General features: G+C 59.3%; 1 protein-coding gene across 1 annotated transcript in view; it reads left to right on the forward strand.

The window, feature by feature from the left end:
- The first annotated feature begins 4,330 nt into the window (after positions 1-4,330).
- Positions 4,331-20,447, forward strand: part of Tcf20 (transcription factor 20) — a 153,682-nt gene continuing 137,565 nt past the window's right edge. The window contains exon 1 of the mRNA XM_087213790.1: positions 4,331-4,706. The gene's annotated coding sequence lies outside the window, so the exon portion shown is untranslated. The remainder of the gene's footprint in view (positions 4,707-20,447) is intronic.

Here is a 20,447-nt window from a genome sequence, read left to right on the forward strand (position 1 = left end):
CTTCCCACAGCCCTGTAGGCTGGCTGTCCCTCTCTGTCATTGCCTGGGACTCTATGTCCATTCATGAACAGATATCTTTTCTTCATGAGGGGCCCCTGCCCTCAGGGGTGTCCTGGTCTGAAGCGCGAAAGAGTCTTGCCGGTTCAGAGACGGGGAATCCAGGTGCGATGGGAGGTGCAGGAGCCGTCTCTGGAAGCTGGGGCGGGATCTGTGGATGCGGGGCCACTGCACTGCCCTTCAAGGAGGGCTGGGACATTCCTGGCAGAGAACACCGGCAGAGGCCCAGGTCACGGGAGCAACCTGTCCAGGGAGGTCACGAGGTCACACCAGGGCCCCTGTGGCCCAGGGCTGCTCTCTCAGGGTGGAGAGCCGCAGAAGGTGAGAGGATCTGTCCTTCTGGGGACTGGCTGTCCTTGGCCCCAAGAGAATTGTTTTTACGGCCTTGCTACACTTCCTTGCTGTGCTCCTAAGTGCTAGTGAGTCCTCCAAATCTCCTCTGTGCCCTGGCCTGCCCTCTGGTGCATAGTCCCCAGCCTGTCCCTTAAGTCTGCTGACTGTACCCCTTTCCCAGGAGACCTTTTGGATTGAAACAGCCTTTTTTGCCTTTGCAGGCTCGGCCTTAGGTTTCTGCAGCGCCCCAGCTGGGCCTGCCACCCGCCACCCGCCCACGTGGACCCCCCTCTGCCCCTGCTGGCGCCGTGGCGGCTTTGGCAGGCTCTGGGACCTGAGGCCTCTCTGCTCACTGATTACACAGCAGCCGGTGGGCTTGGGAGCCAGCGCGTGAGAGATTTATTGTGGTTTTTAGGGAGTGTTTAGGAGCCGAAGTGATAATGTCTGTGAACGCACTTTGTAAACTGTAACGGGGGAGTGCCATGCGCACGTGAGGGGCGGGAGCCCAGCCCCCAGATGACATCCTGGGGTTCCACCGCAAAACCCCTCCAGTGCTGGGGCTGGGTGGGCTGGAGAAGCCCTGCCAAGCTCCAGGGCCGGAGTCCCAGGCTGCTTCTGATGGAACAGGCCCTTCCTGGGTCTGCGGGGGCCGTCTGTGTCACCAGGCAGCCCTGGAGTGATCTGTGAGCCAGAAAACTGCCCAGGTCCCTCTCTTGCCCCCAAAGCCCTGTTGCACTGCAGTGACAGGTGAGACAGCCTCCTGGCTGCTGGGTGGGAAAGACACATCCTGCTCCTGCTGAGGGGAGATGAGATAGGAGGGGACAGAGGCCAGACTGGGCCGTCCAGAAAGGAGAGCTGCACACAGGCAGGGTTGCTCCACCACCTCATTCTGCTGGCTAAGTTTCGCTGCTGGAGAATTCTTACTCTGTGACAAATATCTGTTGAGCACCTACTACATGCTTGGCACTGTTCTAGATGTTGAGGGTGCAGGACAGACCCAATACCTGCCCATTCCTCAACCTTGGGGAAAGCAGGGTGAAGACAGATCATCCACAGGTGGATGCAGATAACTGTAAATAATGTTGTTACTCTAGAGGCAGTAGAATAGGAGAACTGGGGACTGAGGCAGTTGTGGGGGGCAGGAGAGGCCTCTGTGAGGGTGCCTCTCTCCGTGTAGGATCTCCCCCATGGCCTCCAGAACAATCCTGGCCTCTGAAGGGCTCAGCTGGTCCCCCAAACCCCTGCCAATCATGACTACCAAGGCCTGTAGCCTATGTAGCCTTGGGGCTCCCAGGCCTGCAGACAAGGAGTGGCCCAGGCTGTGCGAGGCTCTGGGAGACAGGTGCCGGGCTCTCCTCCTCTAGAGACCAGTCCCTGTCCTGGACTTGGTTCTGGATCCAGCCCTGATCCCAGGCGAGGGCTTCCCCATCTGGCCACCATTGGACTCATGGCCAGGGTCCCCAGCTGGGCCGTCTGTACTTCATCCTGCTAGTGTGGGCTGAGGTCTGGGCACTACTCCAAGAGATGGCTCCTGCAGGGGCTGATATGAGGAAACTGAGGCTGCCCAGAGGGCCCCAGAGACATAACTGGCAGAGGTGGAATGTGAACACAGGTCTGTTTGATTATTTTCTGAACTAAAAGTCAGGCCCTGTGGTCTCCTGGGGACAGCGAGAGAGTTTCTCTGAGCTTGGAACTAAGCAATGAGAATCACTCAAGCTCAATAACACTGGTTGAATATCACTGGTGGATGGGAATCCTCCAGGGCCATGTGTCTAGAAAGTTGCTTCCTTTCCTGTTTCCTTTATCAAGGTCACACTCTTGAGCCTTATGATTACCTGGCTGTGCTCAGGGTTTACACATATTGTCCCACGTCAAACTCATTACAGTTTCCTAAGTCAGTTAGTCTTCTTAGGCTTGACCCCTGCACATTTTACAGAGAAAGGAACTGAGGCCCTGAGCAGGTATCACAGCTGGGAGGTAGGGAAATCAGGATTCAAACCCAGGCTAGCTTACCCCAGAGTCTGAGGACTTAATTTCCTGGTTCTCCCTCCTTGCCAGTCTGCTGTCTTGTTTCTGTCCCCAACCCTATGGGATTGCTCCCTCTGTCACAGATGAGAATGCTGAGGCCCAAGAAGGCATTATGTGACTTGTGTGTGGCAGTTGGCTGTGGAGGTAGGCCTGCTTCCTGGCCCCCTCACTGAGAAGGGAACCTGGCCGGGCCACTGTGGCAAGTGGGTGCTTAGGAGGTGGGGACAGTGTCCTAGCTTTTGCCCAGGCTGTGCAAGGCTGCAGGAGGGAGCCCCCCTGGGACCAGCCTTGGGACGCAGGTGGACGTCTCTCCATCCAGACCAGTCCCACTGTCTGGACTAAGCTCCGGATCCACCAGTGAGGAAGTCTCGCTTTCCCCTGGGGCAGGGACACTGCTGTGGACCACACAAGCTCTTAGTGCCCTACCAGATTTGTCACCTGGAGATCACCCTCTCAGGTCCTATTTCTTCTCTGTAAAGTGGGATCCTGGTGATGGCTGGGTTTGTAACAGATTTTTCTAAAACCTGTGATGTTTCTGGTGGCTGGGAAAGGGCCACTCTTGCTTGGCTCCTCCTTGGGTTCTCCTCAGGAGGTAGCAGAGACACCTGTGTAGGGGATTCATATCAGAGCTGTGCTGGCCTGGGGTGTGCAGTCTGGGCTCCTGTCCTCCCTCCAGGGAACCAGCCAGCACTCCCCTCAGATCCTGTGGCCCTGGCCCCCTGGACACTGCCCAGGTGGGCTGCACCTTCTGGGAGAGTTGATGCCAGTCTGAGGGCATCAGTATCAGAGGCCCATAAGCCTTGGCAGTGGGATTCGGTGGAGAAAAATGAAGCATGGAAATCATTAGCTTTCTTGGTTGGTGAGAGCTGCTCTGAATGAACATTTGGGGCTTTAACAATGAACAAGAGCCTGAGGGACCAGTGCCTTGTGCCCGCCAGGGCCCAGGCTGCCTCGTGGAATCCCAATCCCGGCTGTTCTACTTCAGTTGCCGCTCAGCCAACATTCACTGAGTGCCTACTGTGGGCCAGACCCACAGCCAGGATGGAAGGAGACTCCAGCCAGAGAGCTGAGCCCTGTGGTGTCAGCACAGCCGCAGAGGCCCCAGTGCCAGGCATCGAGGAAGCAAGCAGGTGGGCAGGGCATACACCACCACCTCCTGCGAGCTGTGGGCCCTGGGAGAGGCTGGGGGCAGTGCCCAGGGGTGCCCAGAAGAGGGCCTTCAGGGGGTGAGGGATGGACAACCCGCAGGGAGGGCCCTGCCAAGGCACTGGGAGACGGGCTGGTGCGGGCATGAGCACTCACGTGCCTGGGGTGGGCAGGTGGGCCTGGTGGGGACTGAGGCCAGCTGCAGGCCAGTGTTCCTCACGACTGCTGCCAAGCGGCACTGCGGGAGGGGCAGGCTTCTGCCTGAGCCTCCTCTCTTCCAAACTGAGCTGCTATGTGGATTTTTATGTGAAAATTCCCGATTTTTAAATGATGGGAATTAATTCTAATTAAAAACAAACAAAAAAATGCTATGGTTTCAAACCAAGCATGGCTTCAGGCTGGAAAGGGCGCGTGGGCCAAGAGTTTCTTATCTCCGGTGGCAACGGCGACCGAGGGGCCAGGGGTGGAGCAGGCCGGTTTGGGGGGTAATAGGGCAGGGGGCGCGGCTGGGGTGGTGGGGTCTGGCTGGGGCGTGGGGCAGGCCTCGCCCCCCAGCGACGCCAGCGCGTGGGGGCTGGGCGCGGTGGGCGGGGGCTGCAGGCAGGGCCCCCCCCCACCCCAGCCCGGCGCGCCGCGGCGGCCCGCCGCCTCCATCCGGGCCTCTCCCCACCTCCCGCCCGCCCGCCCCCGCCCGCGCCCCTCCCCCGCCGGCGCGCACGGCTCCCGCCGCCCCTCCTCCGCCCGCCCGCCCTCCGCCCGCTCTCCCCGGCTCCCTCCCGGTCTCTCTTAAGTGCCATCGAGGGGCGCCGGGAATTGCAGCCAGTAAATCGCGTCCCACCACTCAGCGGCAGGCCACCGCAGCGGCGCCGCCCGCGCCCGCCGGGAGCCCGCGTCGCCCGGGCGTCTCTCCAGGGCCCGTGCGGCCCGCCCCCCACCCGCGCGGCGCTGCGCAGGGCCTGCCCCCGGGCCGGCCGGGGCGCGCGGGGCCCGCGCTGGAGGCGAGGACGCGGCGGCCGCGGGGCGCACGGCCCGGAGCGCGCGGCTCGCGCCCCCGTGCGCCCTGCCCGCGCCCCGCGCTCCGGAGCCCGGCCCCGCTGCCCGGGCTCTCCTGCGGGACCGATGCCGGCCCTCCGGCCTCCAGGGTAAGGGGACAGCGCGGGCGCGGTGGGAGGCAGGGAGGAGGGTGGGCCCCCGCCCAGCGCCAGCAGTGTCTGGCACGTGGGGGCGTCTCAAGTTCCCTCTGGAGGCCGGACAGGTGGCGAGAACACGGGGGTGTGATGCTCAAAGACTGGCACTTCACTGCGCACCTACTGTGCGGCAGCCGTGACCCTGTCTTCGGAGTGGGGGGGGGTGTTTGTCCCCATTGTACAGATGAGAAAACGGAGGCTAAAAGGGCAAATAGCTGGCTCCAGGTCCCAGTAGGGAAGTGGCGGAGTCAGGATTTGACCCTGAGGCTGCTGGAGGCCAAAGCCCAAGAGTGCTCTCCTCTGGGGCACACACAGCAATGGAGTGAGCTGATAAATATTTCATTGTCGAGAAGACGAAAAAAAAAAAAAAAAAAGCCCATCCATTGTCCCACCACCATCATGTAGCCAGTGTGGTGCTGGGGTTCTTTATTTAGGTCTTGTTCTTTCTTGTGCTTTGGGTCAGTCGGACCCTGGTTTCTTCCTGACTATAACGCCTAAGCTGAAAGGTTTTAAAGTAAATCTCTTAGCCTGGGGGCCTGGGTCTCCAGCCCAGGGGAAAGGGGACACTCCCAGGGTGGCGAGGGAGTCCATGGGACAGGATGGGTGGAGAGGGTCCAGGATCTGGTAGGAGAGGGCATCCACTAACGATTTGTGGAGCACTAGTAAGCGCGAGACCAGTGCTAGCCTCTGGGATTGGGAAGTAGGGGCAGGGTGGCCTGTGATTCCCGGAGAAGGGCTCTGTGCAGTGTTGGGGTGTGGAAGGGGCTTCTTGCTTCCTCCCCCAGGAATCCTCCCTGGCTTCACTATTGCCTAGGGAAGTGACCTGCTCCCCAGGCTGGAGTCCAGTCTGTTTAGAATTTGGAACCTGGAGCCAACATTTGGGTCCTGGCCTCTCCCAAGACCAGGCCTGGCTTTTGGGGCCTGCTGAGAGCTTCCCAGGCCTCTGACATCACTCCCACCTCGTACCCCAGCCAGTTCACTCTGGTACTTGCCCGTCTAGCCAATGGGGTCCTGTTGGTTCTACCCCAGAATTATCTCTCCTTCCTTTCCCCTCTGACCTGGATGAACCTGTGCTCCTGTGCCGTGACCATCAGTGTGGGACCCCATCCCTAGACCTCTCTTTCTAAATGTAGCTGTGAGCCGGAAAACTCCTCAGCTATCCACAAACCTAAACTAGGCCAAACTCCTGAGTGTCCCTTGAGGCTGGGCTTCTTGGCCTCCTCTGCCCACCCCTAGCCTCACCCTCTGTGAACCAGGTGTCCCCTGGTCTTCCAGCCCCTGGGCCCTAAGATGGTCCCCTTCTCTGCTCATGGCTCCATCCTCATTGTGGTCCTCACAGGCCCCCTCCTCCCTCACAGGATGACGGAGTGAGTTCCTGCCCATGGGTGCCTGAGCTCTTGATGACTCCTGCCATTAGTGCTCTCAGAATGGTAGGGTAATTCCAGGGCCATCTCACCCACCAGGCTGGGAACTCCAGGAGAGCTGGGGCCAGGGGTGATGTGTCCCCAGGGTCCAGCACAGGTGGCCAGCTCTGTGCTCTTTGAGGATGGAGCTGTGTCCCATAGAGAGTCACTGAGGAAGAGAAAGGCAGAAGCTGCCTGCCTCTTTGGGGTCTCCTACCCTGTGAGCTGAGTGTCCTGGATTCAGGAACCAAGGAGTGATTTTGTTTCCAGGGACCTGCAGGCTATGACCCTCAGCCTTTGAGTTCAGGGGCTCAGGTTCTCACCCACTTGGATTTACTAGGGCAATGATGGCAGGTACTCAGGTGCAGGACCTGTCCTCAGGGACCTCAGGCCCCTCTGCCCATCAAGCCCACCACCGATGTCCTCCGGGAGAGCAGGGAGAGTTATGTCAAGCCCTCTGGCCCTGCGCCAGGGCTCCCCATGGAACTATAAATTGACCTGTCGGGAGAGGGAAGAGATTAATGTCGGCCATCTTCATTAGCGCATCCCCCAGGGTGACTGGAGTCTGCCCTGAGCTGGCTGATTGGAGAGGGTGTGAGTGTGTGTGGGGGGTCCACCCCCACCCCCAGAAAGGCAAGGAAGGGGCAGAGGCCAGGGCTTGCCAGAGAGCCGCGGCCTCCTCCCACTGCCGGAAGGGCAGTCCCTGTGGCCTCTGCTCCTGGCAGCAGGCGCGCGCTTTGATGGAGGGCCTGTGTGCTAATTGGGGGCAGAGATGCGCGGCCCGCAGCTCCGCGGGGCTCCCAGGCTGACACCGCGGCTCAGCGGCATCGTGGGGCCTTCATTAGAGGCTTTTCCCCTGACCAGAAAGGAGCCCGCTGTGGGCTGTAGGGGGGCGCCCCTCCTCTCCTTTCCCCCCGCGCTTTCCTCTCCCCTCCCCCACCTCCTTTATCGCGTTGATGATGGGGAGGGAGGCAGCTTTGGCGTGAGCAAAGATGAAGGATTGGCGGCAGCCATCTGAGTGGGAGACCTTGTTTGTCCTGATGACTCTGACCTTGGCTTAAGCCTTCCATGGCTGTGTACCTGAAGATCCTTGTCAGGAAGGAGCTTGGGGTACTGGAGGCCCGGGGGTGGGGTGGGGGCAGGGTGCAGTGGGGAGGGTCGGGGATCAGGCGAATGAGTGTGGACTTGTCTTTGGAAACGAGGGCAGAGTGGAGCCTGAGGCTGAGACATGGCCTGCCTGGGTTCAAATCCTGCTACTGGGAGGCCCTGGCCTCCGTGTCTGGCAGTGGCTGAAGAAGGCAAGGGCTGGTCTCATGGGTTCACAGTCTCTTTCGGTGGACAGAGATGGAACCTCTTCCTGGGTGCAGGCTACCACTTGGAGCAACTGTAGCAGCAGTCTGGCTGGCATCATGTATTCACTCAGTCATTCGGAGCACCCTCCTGTGCTAGAGTCTCGTAGCCACAGAGCTGCCCTCACCCTTGGACAACCCTCTGGAGAAAGACCCAGGGAGGGACACGTGGGGCCAGACCTTAGGAGGGACCCCTTGAAAGCAGCCTCCCGGGGTCTAGGAAGGCTCCGAAGGGACCAGCGAGGCCGAAATGGGGCTGCCGTTCCTTGTGGACATTGTTTGCTCCAGCCCCTGATTTGCGGGGGGGGGGGGAGCTAATCACTGAGGTCCTGGCCACTGGGCTGTCTGCCAGGGTGGGAGCAGGGGAGCTCTGCTAAGTGCATAGGGACTGAGACCCAGCCCAGGCCCACTGGCTCCCAGCTCTGAGGCTCCTGGGGGAGTGGGAGGGGACGGGTCCCACTCTGTACCCCCTACTGCTGGCCCCAGGTCTGTGCCTCAGATGGGCTCAGCAGTGGGACCACTCTTTGGGGCGGTTGAATTTCCTTTGGGCTGTGCCACTTGCCCACTGGGGGTCACGTGCCAGGGCCTGTGGCTTTCTGTCCCCGAGCCTCACTCAGTGTCCTCGCTTCCTACAGTGGGGATCGCACTGTGCGGACACAGGCAAAGCAGAGCGGCCACTGTTCTGTGGGCCTTTCTGGCCGCAGGCAGCCATCTCAGCCCCTGTCATGGACCTCCTGGCAGTTTGATGCCCAAAGAACCCTGATGAGGTGGGGCCCAGGCTTCTCTACACCCCTAAATTTCTCCATCACCCAGTTGGGGGATAGTAAGCGCTCATGGTACTCTGTGGATATTTGAACAAAAGTGCACGTTTTAGGGGTCTCAGACCCTCTGAGTACGGGCTCAGTAGCTGTCCAGCTATGTGGCCTTGGGTGCCTTAGTTAACCTCTATGTGGCTGTGTTCACACCTGGGGCTGCCAGGAGATGTTGCAAGCTGAAAACCACAGTGAGGGTCTCACTGACCAGTAAGCGCTTGCCATTGGGCTTAGTCCCATCCCTGGGTGGAGCCTCTGCCCCCTGGGGTCTGGTGTGTGGCTTTGGTCCAGATTCTTAGGGGTCGCCTGTTATGGGGGGGCCTTGTCCTCTGCCCACCTCATCCCACCCAGATGAGGGGTGGGAAGGAGAGGAGCTGCTCACAGGAGGGCTTGTGGGGCCAATGCTTTCTGGAACGTGTAGATGACCTCCTGGGCCCCTGTTTCCCATCTGGAGAATAGAGCCAGACACCCTGCTCACTCTAGTCCTTCAGTCTCTCAAATTCCATGGTTTATCTGAGTTTTAGCCATTCTGTGTTTCATGCATCTGAACGGATGCCAGCCTGGTTTAGCATGAGATGTGTTGAAATACTGCCGTCCGGATGTTAATGTATTAAGATTGCCCTCTGAGAGTCATGTGTGGAAAGACAGATGATGAAGAGGTGCCTATTGTTGCCGCCTGTGCATGCCCAGCCCGTCCCGCCTGGCAGCCTCATCGCGGGAGCTGGCAACATGGCTGTCTGCCTCCGCCTTCCCGAGGAGGCAGGAATCACTAACGCGTTAGCAGTTTCATTAAGCCTCTCGCCAGCCTCCCCGCCTCCCTCCTGGGCCTCCTCGGTAATTATTTTCCCAGCCCTTCTACTCGAGGCCCCTCAGCCAGCTCTTCGGGATTGGCCAAGTGGCCCCTGCAGGCTGTGCTGCTGGGACTCCCGACTTCCCATGTCGCTGGTAAAGCTTTGTATCCCCCTGAGGCCTCTGTGCAAATGCAGATCTGCTGCCTGCCAGGGTGACAGTTAACCGCACGTGTGCTCTCTGGGCCGCTGACCTCCATGCAGCTGGGTGAAGATCCTTGGCCCTGTGGGGTGTGGGGAGCAGGCACTGGGGACTCTGCTGTGAGGGAGCTGGACCTCCCTGTGCTGCAAAGCCGGGAACAGGTCGGGTGCTGGGCCGTGTGGAGACGCAGAGGAGCTGTGTGCAGAGTGGGCTCCAGGGACCCAGAGGGTTGTCTTCTTGGGCCCCCCACCTCCCAGGGCAAGCGTGAGACCAGGTGGGCCCAAATGCCCCATCCCCCTGGCCACAAGGATGGACAAGTCCCCTCTGAGCTGCTCAGAGGCTTCCCTGGGATTTTTGCTGAGTCCTCTGCCCAGGGCCACTGCAACCTTGACTGGGCTGTGGTGCTGAACCCCAAGGGTGTGAAGGTGGGGCTGTCGGCCACCCTTTCCCATAGCCACCTCCAGGGTGGGGAATGTCCACGGAGGCCATCATGTGGAGGGAGCACGGCTGAGGTCCAGGGCCTCTAAGTCCAGCTATGCCTGAGGCCACTCCTGGAATTTTTCAGCTCAGGAACAGATACAGTCCCTTTCTTGCTTGAGCTCTTTTGAGTTGTGTTTCTTTCTCTTGAAAAATGTAGAGTCCTGATTAGTGCAGGAGAAGAAATGGGCAGGATTTTCTAAAAGAGGTGACATTTTGAGTTGGGTCTTGAAGAATGAATAGGAGTTTGTTCAGCAGGAAGAAAGAAGAAGAGCATTGAGATGGAAGGAGCAGCAGGAGCCAAGGCTTGGAAGTGTGAAAGTGCAGGGAGACCAAGTACTGGCTGTGGGCCCAGGGCTTGTAAGCAGGAAGGTGTGGGACATTGTGCTGAGGACCGAAAGGGACAGGCAGGGGTTGAGCAGGCCAGGGAAGGTGCCAGGGAGAGAAGGGTGGGAGTGTGCTGCAGAGCGGGGAAGGAGGGCAGGGCACAGTGCGTGGGATCGTGAAGCCATTCGAGTCTTTGGAGGGTGGCAGGTGCCCCGATGTGGTCAGAGCGACTTGTACCTCCAGAGTGGCTGGTCAGGAACTCACCCCTTAAACAGATTTCACCGTGCAGCTCCCAGGCTGATGGGGACACAGACAGTGAGCAAGGAAGTAGGTCCACGAACACAGGGAAGTCGAGAGACACATGACAGGGACTATGTGGATCACTGGCCAGGGAGCTTGGGGGAGGCCACCCAACAAGAGTTGTTTGAACTGGGACCTGACCAACAGGAGCACCAGCCACAGGAGATCGGGGGAAGAGCACCAGACGGGCAGTTACAAAGGCCCTGTGGTGGGCTGTTTTTTCTGTGGGGGGGGAGAAGGAGGCCAGTGTGGCTGGAGCATTGTGGATGGGTGTATGGGGGTTGCAAGGGTCAGATCATGTAGGGCTGGGGGCCCAGGAAGGGGCTGAGGTTTTGTCCTCCTTATGATAGGGAAGGGAAGCTTTACAGGGTCTATTTGGGGCAGGTCTGAAGGCGGAGACCAGGGAAGGAAGGGGGTGGCAGTGGGGCTGGCACTGGGAGAGGCCCTGTGGGGGCTGGGGGAGGGAGGGTCAGATAGGGTTCTTGGGGGCAAGGCGATGTCACATGGGCGAGGTGCCTGGAGCAGGCCAGGATAGGGACGTCAGGGCAGAGGGCACCAGGCTCTGAGAGCTGCAGTTACTCTGAGCCCATCGGGGGGGTGGGCAGCAGGAGCCAGAGCCTGGCCTGGGGCCGGTGACAGGTGGTCTGGGGCTTTTCCAGGTAAGTCTAGTGGAGGTGTGGAGCTGTCTGCCGTCCTGACTGCTGTAGCCAGTTCTTGTCCCCCTGTGGCCCTCTGTCCTGGCCAGAGCCCATCAGTGACAGCCTGCTGCCTGTGCCCATGCCACCCTCTGCTGCAAGGCGCTCGCCCAAGCCGCTCTGTCTTGTGGTGCCAGCTGGTGTGCTTGGCCGGAGGAGGCCATGCTGGTAGGGCCAAGCTCTCAGGCTGTATGTGTGGGGGAGTGGGGGATGGTGCCTGGCCCTGAAGCTTGGCTGCAGCATTGAGTGGCCTAGGGGCCGCCCTGAGTGCTTTAACCCTGAGGGCTCCCCATCCCCGCTTCATGACCCAGCTGGCTGCCCCTTCTCACACTGGCCGCCCCTTCTTGCATCGGTGCTCCCGTCTCTCTGCTTTCAGATCCCCGGAGCCCAGCTCTTCCTGGCCACTAGGCTTTGCCCTCTGCCCAGATGCATCCTCGCCTTCCACCCCACTCTCTGCCGGTTCAGCTCTCTGCTGGCTGGTGTCATGCAGTAGATTAACTCACTTGATGAGGGTTTGGATGCCCTACTCTGTGCCTGAGGGGTGCGGGCTTGAGCAAAGGGGACCACGTCCTGGCCGTGGAGGAGGCCACAGTGCAAAAGAAGCCACAGGCAGTGACTTTGCAAACTCAGACGTGTGCCTGGCTTGGGGGGCGGGCACAGGGGTCTCAGATGGAGGCAGAGTGGTTCAGGGGGCTCATATCTGACCTTGAGGGACGAGGAGGCGCCAGCCATGAGTGGTGCAGGGAGGAGAGCATCCAAGGCGGGCACTGCCCTCCTCGTGAGGCTGCTTGGAGGATTCACAGCAGTGACACTTAGCGTAGCACCTGGCATGTTGGCCTCTGCTGCCGTTGTGGTTCCTGGCCTTGTGTGTTTGACACTTGGGGCTGTTGTCTGTTAGGGTTTTGGGTCCCTGCTGCCTTGTTCCCTGCCCCACCCTCAGCTCCTAGAGCAGTGCCTGGACAGTGGGTGTTTGTTGACTGAGTGAACTACTGTGGGACTGAGTGGACCCCAGGCGGTGGGGCAGACCATGCACTGACAGTGCCAGCGAAATCTGGAAGTTTGTACTATGCCTGGTGGGCTGACGTGGGGATCTGGGCCATCCAGCCACTTCCGGATCCCTCACTAGGGCAGTCCTCAGACACTAAGCCTCTTGGACCCTCAGTTTCCTCCTCTGTAAAATGGCACTGAGGACAGATCTGACACTTGGGTCCTGTCCCCAGGGCTTTGGCACATTCGTGAGAAAGTAATTCACAGCTGAGCCTGCAGGAATGTTGGCAGTGGTGTCAGATAGGGAACCAGGCCTTTCCCCGCCTCCAGCTGTGGATCCAGCACCTGGCAGACCCCGTCACATAGGATTCTGCCTTGGATGCCTGCCTCGGCCCTGGTTCCCAGTGCCCTCAGCCTGTCCACCTGTCTTGCTGGGCCCCTGGAGGGGACACCAAGGCTGGGCCTGGCATGCAGTAGGTAGGGTGGGCATCTGGAGTCCTGGGCTCAGCCTGGCTTTTGCTGCTGTCCCTGGTGTGTGGCCACGGTGGCAGGTTGCTGTCTGAACTGAGTGTGTGTACTGTGTGCCAAGGTGGGTGACACTGAGCACTGTGTGGCTCTCGGGTTTGAGCAGGGGTGGGCAGGCTTCTAGGCCCCGGGTGTTTCCGTTGTCCTTGAGGAAGATGGAGACCACAGCCTCTCTACCAATGCGGAGACTGAGGCCCAAAGGAGGCCAAGGTGTGGGGGAAATCAGATGCTTTCTTTTGAAGGTGCTGGGGATGGAACCCAGGGTCTTGCACGCCAGGCAAGCTCTCACTACTGAGCTGCACCCCCAGGCCAGCCAGGCGCTTTGGTGCAGTGGCCGTCAGCCAAGCATGAGTGCAGCCTGGGGTGTGCCGTCCTCTTAAACCTCTGCACCCCTTGTGGGGCAGCTGCTTCACTGTCCCCAAGTAGCAGATGGAGAAACAGAGAGAGATGAAGCTAGGCTTTCTTCTGACTTTCTTGGGGGGCTTAACTTTTTCTGGAAAGGGGAGTGTATTGGGGATGGAACCCAGGGCCTTCACCCTGAGCTACCTCCCTATCCCTTTTGTCATTTTAAAATTTTGAGTCAGGGTCTTTCTCAGTTGCTAAGTGGTCCCCACTGGGCTTGAACTTGCAGTCCTCTTGCCTCAGCCTCTCAGGATTGCAGGCATGCGCCACCTGGCCTGGCTTTGGAGCCTCACTTGGTAGAGAGTGCACACATCTGGAACACACAGCTGGAGACACCCACATAACCTTCACCTGTCCTCAGGAGGCTGCCTTGTGTCTTTTTTTTTCTTTTTTAAATTGAGGCAAAGTCTCACCATGCAGTTCAGGTGGGCCTTGAACTCACTGTGTAGCCCAGGCTGGCCTCAAACTCATGGAGATCCTCCTGCCTCAGTCTCCCGAGTGCTGGGATTACAGGTGAGCACCACCTCGCCTGGCCCTCCTTTGCATTTTATCACCTGCCTCCCTTGTCACCCACCTGTTGCTGGTGGCATCTTGCAGTGGAGAGAGGGTCTTTGGGTTTACACAGTGTCCCTTTCATGTTAGCTTGGTGTTTGTGCTGTTGCTGGATCAAAAGGCGGCAGAACTAGGACTTGAGTCCGCTTCCCCTTCTCCCTATGATGCCCAGAGCCAGAGCTACTGCTTACGGCTGTGGTCCAGAGGATCCTTTGCCCTTGGCATGAACACCCAAGCCATCCTCCTCCCTGGCTGGCAACAGGTCCCACAGCCATCGCAACAGATGCACCTTTCATCATCAATGGCCCAAGCTCCTTCCTGCCTCTGGGCATCTGCACGTGCAGTGCCTCCTGTCTGCCCTCCGCCTCCCCTTACCTGGCCCACACCCTCAGAGGGGTCCTGTTGGAGTGTCACCTCCTCCAGTAGCCTGCTCGGACTGTCCCAGACCAGGCGCAGCCCTCCTGGTGGAGGTTATCAGGCTGGCTCACTCTCTGTACGTTGCCCATACCATTTGTAATGAAGCCTCTGGCAGGTGTCTGCTCTCCCATGAGACAGACCGCAGGAGGCAGGGCTGGTGTCTGCTGAGTGTGTGTCTGTGTCCCCAGCACCAGGCCTGGCTTTATTCACTCATGTTTGCAGGCATCTGTTCATTCAGCAAGTCCCAGTGCCTGACATGGAGCAGCATTCTGCCTGGGATTTGTCAAATGAATGGGTAGATGGATAAATGAATGAAGGGCTGTTGTCTCTAAAGTCTGTATTCTTTTCACTGCGTTACCTCTTCTCTGGCCCTTCTCTCTGGGCTTCAGCTTCCCCTGTTGTCAAGCCAAGGAGCCTGATCTGCTGCTTCCAGCCCAGTTCTGTTTTGAGCATGTGGGGCAGCAGCCTGGGGGCAGCCCAACTGGGCACAAGAGATGACCACAGGCTACAGGACAGGTTCTACCTCTGGACATCAGGGCCTGCATTGGCCCTAATACTTGGCAAACTGCTTTCCCCATCTTTGCTACCAGGGATCCCTGAAGTCCCTCTTGGGATGCCGGGCTCCAGGCCCAGAGCCATCAAGGGATGTGCCAAGGGCACCTGACTGACCCCAGCCCTGGAGCTCAGGCTGCGGCTCCGGAGGAAGTGGGAGAGGGTAGTGCAGGGCCAGCTGCTCCTCTCACACATCCACAAATCACTTTTACTTGTGATCTCAGTCCTGGCCAAGAAACCGAGTGGTTGTGAGGACCTCCCAGCACTGACCCAGCTTCTGGGCCCCAGGGTCCCAGGGGGTGGCCCGAGGTCTCCGGGGCCCAGCTAGACCTGGCCTCGGCCACGGCTGCCCCACGATGTGCAGCAGTAGTGGCTCCACGGCTTAGTGGCTCGTCAGCCAGGCAGGCGGTGTCCTGGGGCCGCGTTTGATTAGTTCAGGTTGACAGTCGCGCTCCACGGCACTGCCGGGAGGGGAGCCTGATTACCCTAATGAAGCTTGAACGCAGTTTGTCATCCAAACAGCTGGTTCTGAGCTGCGCTGCTACCAGCTGCCCGGCTCAGCCGTGCAGCCGCGTGCCCAGCGCCGGCCCAGCTTCAAGCAGCCTGCCACCAGGGTGACCATGCAGGGGGTGGCAGCCCTGGGTGGGCTGTGAGGCAGCTTCGGGGAGTGGAATAGGCCACCAGGGGTGGGGGACTTGGCAGGTCCTTGAACAGTTGGAGCAGGGCAGCTTCTCAGGACATAGGGCAGCCCTAACTCTACATCTCAGTTTCTTCATCTGTAAAGCAGACACTGGGGACCTGGTGGCTCTGAGTTTCTGATTTCAGACTGGGATGTCACCTTCTCTGGGATTATTTCCCAGGCCTTGTAGGGTGGAGCAGGAGCTACCATGAGCACCTATGACCCTGTCACCCCCTGATGGCCCTGCATTGTCCCAGTAGGTTTGGATAGTTGTATCTCATTCATTCACTGATTCGTTTATTCATCCACCAGCTATTCAGTGAGAACACACAGCAGTGGTCAAGCTGGTCACTGTCCTGCCCTCATGGAGTTTGCAGTCTGATGGTGAAGATTCGTGAGGGTTGAGCTCAACATGCGATGATGGTATTCTACAGTGTGCCTGGTGGCCTCCTGAGAGGCCTTGGGCAAGGGCTGCTTGCTTAGCCCAAGGTAGAGTCTGCAGGGAGTGCTAAGATGATGAAGGGGTGGAATTGGACCCAGGGCCCATGTGGGGACAGTGAGTGGGTCTCCTGGTACTCTGGGCCAGGACCTGTGTCAGAACCACTGGCTACTCTGCCAGTTCGGCTTGGCCCAGGGCTGACACAGCAGGTTTAGGAAGGGAACTCAAGAGGGAAGAACGGCAGAGTAGATGGACCCTGGCCTACAGTCCCAAGAGCCTCTGCCCTCCCCCGGGCCAGCTCTGAGCTGTTTCCCTGCCTTACAGCTCCTGTCTGTGGCCACCATGTCAGCCCGCCTATATCCCTGTGCTGGCCTCCTAGATGCCGTCCCAGCCTCTGGCTGCTGTGACCGTCCTCTTCCCATTGCCCCTTTTGTCACCTCCTCCCGTACTGTCTGTGGCTCCCTATGACAGGCTGCCCAGCTTTGTCCCACTCCCCTCTGCACTGAGCCTGCTTGCTGTCCTTACTTTACCCTGGATTAGGCACGGTCCCTTCCTAATGGACAGGGGACTGTGGGGCCCTGGGTCCTGCACACCTCTGTCCCGTGGCCATTGTCTTCTCTCAGCAGATGGGTGCAGGCTGGTGCCAGACTCCCAGGCACTGGGCAGATGGGAGCAGCCCTTGCCAGCCTGAAGGCTGGGGCTGAAAGATGTGTTATGCAGCACTGCAGGAAGGGAGGAATTCCTACTGCTCAGCTCCCTCCATATCACTGCTGTGTACTGTGACTGCCCTGGAGGCCAGCAACTCTGGCAAGGAACTGGCTTATCAGGTCCATCCCCCAGCCCAGTTCTGTCATGGCTCTCCAGGGGGTGGGGTGATGGGAGTGGTGTGGACAGGTCTGTCCTGGTGGCTCAGGCTTGGCCTCAGGTGGCATGGGCGCCTCAGCCCTCTGAAGCAGTGGGCAGGGAGGGTCACTGTGCCTGGGCCCCTTCTTTGCTGGGATGCACTTCTCTGGCCCAGGCTGTCAGGGTTTCTCCAGGGCTTGGCAGAGGGGACACTGATGCTCGGAAGGCAGGCCAGGCCCTTGCGGGGCACTAGGATTCTGGCTAAGCACTTCACACGTATCATGCCCTTGACTCCACCTACAACCCTGTGAATCTGTGTGGTCCCTTTCTCCATTCCACAGAGGAGAAACTGAGGCCCAGAGAGCCACACAGCCAGGGAATGGGTGAGCTAGGCTTTGTTCCTGGGGCCCTGAGGCCAGGATGGGGCCTGTAAGCAAGAGATAGATGTAGGAAGGGGGCTGGGCAGGTGAGCAGACCCGGCTTCAGGTGGGTTGAGGTTGGCCCTGTGCTGGAGAATGGGCCTGAGCCCCTGGGGCTTGGGTACTGCTGGGTCTCAGGGCTGAGCTGCCCTCCTGTCTGGGCCTGGACCTCGGGGCCATCAGTTGTCTGGGTGATGTAGGCACCCAGCCAGCACTGCCCCAGGGATGCCTGCTGAGATGCCCCTCAGGGAGGCTGGGCTCTGCAGAGAAATGGCGCAGGGGCAGGGGCAGGGGCAGGCTGGGAGGTGCGTGGGTTCAGGTGAGGGAAGTCGGGCCTGACCCAGTGACAGGGCACAGGGGATGCTCCCAGAGGTGAAGGTGATGCTGCCGCTGAGACCAGGGCTGCAAAGACTGAGGGAGGTCAGGAGAGATCCTGGAGGAAGAGGCCTGGAGCTGTGATGGGGCGCAAAGGTGGAGATTAGGTGGTGGGAGTGGGCAACCATGTGCCAGGCTGAGGGAAGGCCCTGTGGTAAGGAGGCAGTGGGAGGTGGTGTGTGTGGTGGAGCAAGAGAGCAGTGGGCAGAGGTGAGCTGCCCGATGCCTTGGGGTCTGTGGGCAGTGGTCGAATCAGGTGTCAGATAGGGGCTTTTGGATTTGGTGAATCCCAAGGGTCCTCAGCCCCAGGCCTGGAAACCTCCGGCTTCACGGCCAGTTCGCCTCTTTTCCTGGCTGCTGTCTTGGGTAAGGAAAGTGCCACCTCCAAGCCTCTCTTTCCCCATCTATAAAATGGGCTCATCGTCCCTCCATCAAGGCCTGGACAGGCAGAGTCTTCCACATTTCCTGGGTTTCCTGTTCAGTCCCCAGGGCCAGCTGGAGGTTGGTGAAGAGGTTTCTGTCTCCCTGGCAGGTTGAAACAGGTGAGTTCATGGCTAAGGTGAGGGCCTCACAGGTGCCCAGTGCTCTTTCCTCTGCCCTCTAGCGCCAGCTCTCACCCACCTGGGGTATTAGTAAGGGCTGTGTCCAGCAGGCTGTTCACATACTGTGCCCAGGGCTTGCCCGCAGCCCCGCCATGGTGCTACCAACCTTGGGTCAGACCTGGGGCTCAGTGAACCCCAGCTTGGAGCCTGTGCTGCACCCTTCCAGGTTGGGAGGGTACTCACCTCACCTGCCCATCTTGAGGGCTGGAGTCCTGAGAAGCACCCAGCCCATGGTAGCCTTTAGTGTGTGTGCTCTCTGCTTCCCTGTTGGGGCTGATGCCCCAGGATGCACTTCCAGCTGCAGAGAAAGATACTCAGAAATGCTCATGAAAGGAATGACACCTGAGATGCCTGCCTGTGTGATGGGGTGGTGCCTCTCTGGGCTCCTCTGTAGAAGGTGAGCAAGGCTGATACTGCCTCCTGAGTCCCTGAGAGGCTGGATATGGTAGGTCTTTGCCAGCCCAGAGACTCTGTCCTGACCACAATTACATGCAGGTGAGGAAATTGAGGCCTAGTGGGGTGAAGTACAGCCTGGGCAGCTTGGCCAGGAGCAGCAGGACTGGGGCTGCCACTACCCAAGGGACTCTTGAGTCCAGTGCTCTCAGCAGTGTGCCCAGCCTTGCCTGGCATTGGTAACCTGGGCCAGCCCCTGTGTGGATAGAAGAGCCAGGTGTTCAGCATGCATCCGAGTGCCACACTGAGCGAAGGTGCTGCCTCTCCATTTGCAGAGAGCATGCTCCAGCCCGGGGTGGGCATGGGGATGTTGTTGCAGGCTGGCTTCACGCCTGGTGTCCATGCATGCAGGAGGCTTACTGGGGGATACCCCCAGGACCGAACCAGTGGGGACAAGGTGAGGAGAGGTATCGGGAGCCCTCCAGCTGGGTGGGCTGCAGAGCTGTCCCAGGCCATGACCCCACCCGTGTTGGCTGGTCACTGTTGCCACTATCCCAGGGAGGAGGTTTCTTCTATGGAGGGACACAGTTGTGAGCCCCTGCAGCTGGGGAAACTTAGTCATGAAGGGGCCCGAGTGGGGCACAGATGTCCTATGATATCTGCAGTCAGAGCAAGGCAGGCACCAAGTCTCCAGGACAATTACTGTGAGGAAGGCAGTGATGGCAGCTGGTCTGTCTGTTCCTGGACTCCTTGGTGCCCACATTCACCATGCAACCCAAGCTTTCCAGTGCTGACCCAGCAGTGGCAGTCTTGGGGCCCTTCCCGTTGTGCCTTGTACCCTCAGCCCCCGTCTCCGGGTGCTTGCAGAACCCAGCCTCTGCTCCTGTGCCCCCCCATCCCCTCCCTCTCTGTTCACAGCTTTGGTGGCCCCACAGCTTTTCCTAGAAGCCCTGGAGGGTGAGCACGTTCCCTGGCCCCCCACCCTTAGGGACCTTGGCTCGGGGTCAGCCCAGTTTTGACTCTGAGCTGGGTTTCGAGCTCCTTGAGGGCCAAGACATATGGGCCTCCATTGTGTCCTGCCTGCCAGGGAGACCTGGCAGTATGCCCAATCCCCAGCTACTTTGTAAACATAGGCAGAGTGAATGAAGTCTCGAGCTCCTCCCTCCCTGTGCTGGAGTGACTTTCGGTGGAGAAGAGGGCCCAGGCTGGTGCCAGCCCTGCCTCTCAGCGATGCCTGTGGGAAGGCAACCAGGGTTTGCTGAGCAGGAAATGGTGGAGGTCTGTGGCCATTAAGGGGAACTTGGCCCCAGGGCTCCTGCCTGTCAGAAGATAGAAGGCTGATGAGGGGCTAGCAGGTGGGAGGGGACATCTTGGGACACTTTTCCTGGAAGTTTGAGCAAGCTGCTGCTCCCCTGCACTCCCAGGAGCCACATCTTGTGTCTGACCCAGCCCACCCAGAACAGCCAGGGGAGCCCCGTGGTGGCTGCTGTGCTGCTGTGTTCTGGACACCGAGTATCCATGAGCCAGTGGGAGGAGACCCAGAGGCCTGAAGGCACTGGGCAACCAGTGCAAGATCTCTGACTTGTGTTGGTTTGTGGTCTGCCCATACATCTGTCTGTCCGTCTATTCAGCATGATTTTCTTAGTCCCAGCCCTGTGCAAGGGACCAGGCTAGGGACAAGAGAAACATGGTCATGGGTTGTGACTGCCTCTGTCCTTCATTGTCTGAGCCTAGGGTTCTTCTGGTGTCCCTTCATGCACAGACCTTGGGTTGCCCCGCTAGGCCAAGGTGTCCTCTCCTGTTAGATGAGGGTCATAGAATTCTCCAGGTAGCTGAGAGCTCTCAGACAGTGACCAGAGAAGGAGATTAGCACAGCACACAGTTCAGGGCAAGCAGTAGAGATTGACTTCCTGGGTCGCTGCTGCTCGTCTCTGCTTTCCCTTCCTCTCCCCTTTTCCTGCATCTCATAACATGAATGGATGTTGGCTCATGACCACTCCTGGGTTGTGTGGCTGTCCAGCCTCCCCCACCCTGTTCCCTGTTCTGTCCCCTTCCAGTGATAATGACAGCAGCTCGCACTCCCATGGCACCTGCTTGGATGCTTGGTGCCCTGTTTAATCCTCAAAGCCACTTGGAGCAGTGGGTATAGGTCTTACCC

Source organism: Heterocephalus glaber, unplaced genomic scaffold, assembly GCF_053883595.1.
Source record: "Heterocephalus glaber isolate CG9 unplaced genomic scaffold, H.glaber_assembly_v1.0 deba00001444, whole genome shotgun sequence".
Taxonomy (NCBI): domain Eukaryota; kingdom Metazoa; phylum Chordata; class Mammalia; order Rodentia; family Bathyergidae; genus Heterocephalus; species Heterocephalus glaber.